The following is a 5389-nucleotide window of genomic DNA, read 5'->3' on the forward strand; positions in this document are numbered from 1 at the left end:
GCATGAAGCACAACCCTAGTCCAAGTTCAATAAAAACTGATAATGCCACAGGAAATGAATAGTTTCACGTGTTTTCTCCAATTGAGACGTTCTCCAAAAAGGGCAATTAATTATATTAACCTACACAAATGTGTACATTTATATTCATGAAATGTAAGTTTTTCCATCTATATTCATATTTAGGGTATCTATACCTATATTTGAGGTCATTTGCTATGTTTATTATGTCAAACCATGTGTAATATCACTATTATCACTGAATTCCTTGTTTTGAGGTGATTTTTTAAATTTTATTGAAACATAACACACCAGTCTACATTTGTAAACATACCAGTGGAATTAAAGGTTGAAAAATGACAGAAAACAAAAAGACAGCATAAATGAATCTTATAAAGCTTGCAAAGGTTATGTTTTGACAGCCTTTTTTGTTTGTACATTTAGAAATAGAAGAAATATTGTTTGTTTTGCGGTCAATTCTTAAAAATGTGGCTTTTTGCCTGTGAATTTTAATTAGTGAATATAAATTTCGGACAAAATAACAAGCAAATAAATCAAGCACAGAGTTTTGTGTCACATTCAATTAATCCAAACAATATATTTTTCCACAGCAACATACGGACAGGCTAGATATGATCTGTACACCAAACACCAAACAATCACAGGCAAACAAGGAACCAGGAAGTGCAGACAAACGACCGGCGTGTTTACCGGGGAACAGAAGACCAGGCGCAGTCACAGGTGGGCAGGCTTGGTTACGAGAAATCAGTCCAATAAACAACACTGGAGAATCCTGCATGAAGGCAAAGAGCAATCTGAGTGTGGGAGAGCATCTTAAATACTGGGCTGATCGGGAATGAGGATCAGGTGAGTGGACAGGTGGGCGTGGCTGGCAAGGGGAGTGAGAGTGGAAAAGTACTGGCTGGGCAGGTGAACAGATGAATGGAATGGCAGCAGGTACGAGACTGAGGACACCGTGACCACTGGCTTGATCCTCACGTGGAAAAAGACACCGAGGCCCTTCTGTTCGACCCAGACTGTTCCTGGCCGGTCTGGTTGCTAGGTTTCATATAGTAGATCGTGATTGGTCAAGTGCGGTGTAATTTGAAACCTAAGAATCTGCAGTGTAACCCGCCTCTCTTGTGCCCGTCTGTATATGTTTCTAGAAATTTTAACGAATAAAACACAGAAGAATAAGATAAAGATAAAAGAAAACATCTTTCTGTGGTTTACTATCACGTTTCGGACTAAATATTTTTGCTGCAGTGGACCTTTGTGGATGTTACCAGGCCATTTCTGGCGGAGTGTTACAGATCTGTGGATCACTGAGAGACGCCATCGGTGAGTTGCCTCAATGTTTTGTCAATTTTAGATGCAGATGTTAGTCTGCTGTTGCCGTTTATTGTTCCTGTTGTGATCGCATCTTGAAATGGTTTGCATCAGTGGATTCAGGAGAACCATAGCTTTCTAACTGTGTGCAATATGAGCATAAACGTGAACATAGCGTTTGTGTCGATAGAAGGGTAGAAAAGAAAACAATAATTTTTGTGGGTGGGCTGTTGGAACAATAAGGGGACATATTCATCCCCTGGTATACTAACACTCCAAAAACACCTGTTTGGAACATTCCACAGGTAAACAGGTTAATTGGTACCAGGTGATAGTATCGTATTGGGTTGTGCATATTACTGTAGTCGATTGCTGGCAGTCTGTAAATCAACTGGACAGTCACTTCTCACCTGACTCAGTCAGTTTGAACGTGTGTAAAAGTGCCACTAACCAAATACTAAACAGTATTTATGTGCTTTCTTCTGCGTGACCAAATGTGATGCAGCTGACAAATCTACATAACACACATGGAGCAAACACTGATAAATGTGCAGCTTTAAACATTGTGCTCAGCATGTGATACGCCTGAGAGGAAGCTAACAAGCAGCTCGATGCAGAAATAATGCTTTTTGATCGACTGATCAGCCATCCACCTAACGTTTTAACCCCTCCTTTCTTCCACACCTCTAGCGCCCCTCCTTTATCATGGCCTCAGCTCGTGTCCACTCAGGCTTTAACCAGTAAAGGTGAATTGTCACAGCTGAGACATTTTTCCAGTCGCCCCGTGATGCCTGTTGAGGAGTTCTGTGCCCCTCCCCCACTCGCTCATTACAACCCCATCGATCCCAGCCTACGCTGGTCTGGTCACATGACCACACCATGGGGAGCTAAGAGGCAACAGAGGCACACGTGTACACACACACACAATGCGCTGACAGTTACACATGTGCACAGACACACAATTTGTTATTACAAAGCTATCGATTACATACATTGCATTTAACAAGTTACTCCCACTGATCTAGAACAAGAGCACTTCAGCAGGGAGAAACTGAAGGGTCTCTGGTGCTGTTCTGTCACATGACTGCAGAGTTTCCATCAGTGGCCAGATCTGGTCACCGTTAAGTGTTCTGTGGCTTAATAGATATCGAAGGAAAGAACAGGACTTTACACTTACAGCAGTAATGCAAAGGCCAACCTCCTGTCTGATCCTCTACATGTTGGATGTGCAGCCTATAAGGAGAATACACCATATAGGCAAAACAATGGATGCACACTATAATGTCAATCAATATATATATATATATATATATATATATATATATATCGAGATACGATGAAAATATAAAAGTTCCAAGTGAACCAAGTGAAATACAAGTATAAGGTGGAGTACTAAAAAAACAATAAAAATAAAAATAATGAGAGAGTAAAATGATAAAACAACTACGAGGAGATGTGATGAAGTAAAACCAGACACAAAACTTAGGTTATGAGGAGGGAAAGAATCCAGAAAATAAAGATAGAAAAAAAAGGAGAGAACAAGTAAAACAGACTAAAACAAATGAATAAAGGTAAATAAATGAGGTTCGATAAAAAGCTAGATTAAAGAGGTAGGTCTTAAGTATGTATGGACTCCAGCTTTAATAAACAAGAACAATAGGGTCAAAATAAGACAACAGAACGATAAAAGTGAAAATGGCGTCCCATGCAGTATTCTGACTAGTCTGACTAACCAGCTCAGTGTCGTCAACGACGGCTGCGACAAAACTGACAATATGTCTTTTCATAGCAGGAAAAGGTGTGACTGATAACAGCAACAATGGCTCCATTCCCTTCAGGTGTGCCAACGAGGCAGCATGCACCACTAACTTAAAAAAAGGGGGATACAGTGCTGAATTTTATTTTCTGGAAAGTACAAGAGTCAAGATTAGCCTCACTTGCTATATATTCAGAGGTTATATAGGTAATAATAGGATTTAATCCTTGTGTGGAAAACGTCCCGAACTGTCCTCAAGGAACGAAATCCTGTCCAGGAAATTTTGGATGCTGGCAGCTCATGAATGCATATGCTGTTAACGACCTGCCGAGCCTGTGTCTCCTTACACTGACTGCTAAAGGCCGTATAAAAGCCGCTTTTCTCTTCTTCCTCTACGTCAGATGAAAACCACAGAGGCTCAAACGAAAGTTTAGGCGTTAATGTTTTTCTCTTATTATCAAATGCTCTTGGATAGTGATCGATTGCTCCATCCCGGACAAACACAACTTTAAAAATGAGAAGAATCACCGTCATTACTCTCCTACACATGACACTTATTGTTGAAGGCCCCATATTGCGTTTGTCACCAGATTAGGTGGCGCGGCAGCTCTTGCTCATATCGTCCAACTTTCATCTCTCCGTCTGCCCCCGAGGGCTTGATCCCAGACATTCCCTCCAACACACACGGTTAGTTTCCAGCTCAATAACTACACTAACAGCTCCCTCTGTCCCTGCGCCGTGACTCACTTTGTTTTATTTGCCTTTCGGCTATTGCTTGTGTTTCGCTCCTGCTAACGTCTGGGTGACGACAGATATGATGTGCGTTTGTCCCTAGCTGTTATCTGCTGCTCATTTTATTTAGATTCCAATTAGCATTTTCTTTAAAGAAGACAAAACAAAAAATATATTAAGGGCGATCTGCTGTTACTCACAATTAATTGGATAAGTGAGTAATGACCATAATGTATTTTTGTTTGGGCATCTCCTGCTAATTCTACGTCACGTAATCCCATTTTTCCAATAGTCAAGTCCCTGTGTGCTGTCTCTGCTTTTAAATGAGCGATTTAATAGTGTGATTCTCACAGAACGTAGTTTGAGTGAGATAATGTGGTCATTTCCACATAAAAATCACCCCAGGTCTCATTAGGTGCCCGCGAAATCTACATTCATTCTGACTAGAGGAGCTCCAGGCAAAATTTTTCCAATTATGAGGAGTTTCATGGAGAGTTTCTGGCTTTTATTTTAGAGAGTAGGTTGTTAAAATAGACAGTTTTCTCGGATTATATTGAAGAACCCTTAATGGATGCTTTCAATCAAACCACTGTAAAACACAACCATTGTATATATTTAACTTATTTTAAGTGTGTGGGAATCGCAGGAATCTAGAAAGTATCCACCCATTGAGCATCACATAATTTAAACTCTGTTTTGTGCTATTTTCCTGTTTGGGCCCACAGACATGGTTGATATTTATCTTAACTGGTCAAATGCGTCACTTGAATGTCAACGTGAATATGACAGATGCACAAATGATGCCCCGCTGAAGCAACATTCAACCAGAAGGTTGGTATTTGAAAGCCAAGGCGCACCATTGTGGGGAAATGTAAATAACATCTGTTTTATCCTCCTGTCATACATTTGAAGGCACTGTTGAGTTGCACTGAGAAGTGAAAAAAAAATGAAATTAAATGATGAGAGCTGTTGTGTGTGTGTATAGCCGGGATTAGGGTGTTGTTGTGGCGTTATGGTGTGACCTTACATAGCTTACATGCACCAAAAATCTAAACTGCACAGCTGCACTGGATCGGATGCAAATCCAAGAATCATGAGCGCTTGTGTTTTCTCCAACAAGGCTCTGGAGCCAGTGACGACTGATTAGAGTATTACATGTGAAATAAAGGCTCCATAATCTAGCCTCAGCATCACACATCTTGCAAAGCTGCTCTAGTGTGAACCGTCTGCTCACGACAATCGTCACTGTCTGGCCACAAAGAAATGAATGAAAGGATGTGAGCGTGACTGCTTCAAATATTAATGATTGCACTGCAGTTGTCTTCTGTTCAGTAGGAAGACAAGCTAGACTTTCCTATCCACACTCTGTATCACAAAGTAAATAAAAGAATGTGAACACAGTTGCTACAGCCTGATAATGCTCACCACGTCCATCTGGTGCTGTTTTCTACTTAGACGAAACTGCTGTATTTTTAGCAGCAGTCTGTTCTTTACATATTTGTATCTATAGCTACTGCACAGCTGGCCCGCAGTCTTTGCAGTGCTTTGTCATGGACTACCTACTCTGAATAATAG

At 40.7% G+C, this 5389-nt stretch overlaps 1 long non-coding RNA gene across 2 annotated transcripts in view; it reads left to right on the forward strand.

Moving 5' to 3' along the window:
* Window positions 1-1091: 1091 nt before the first annotated feature.
* Window positions 1092-5389, forward strand: part of LOC121604101 — a 38266-nt gene continuing 33968 nt past the window's right edge. For both annotated transcript variants that reach the window (XR_006006728.1, XR_006006729.1), the window contains exon 1: window positions 1092-1338. This is a non-coding gene — a long non-coding RNA (uncharacterized LOC121604101). The remainder of the gene's footprint in view (window positions 1339-5389) is intronic.

Source organism: Chelmon rostratus, chromosome 3 (assembly GCF_017976325.1).
Source record: "Chelmon rostratus isolate fCheRos1 chromosome 3, fCheRos1.pri, whole genome shotgun sequence".
Lineage (NCBI taxonomy): Eukaryota > Metazoa > Chordata > Actinopteri > Chaetodontiformes > Chaetodontidae > Chelmon > Chelmon rostratus.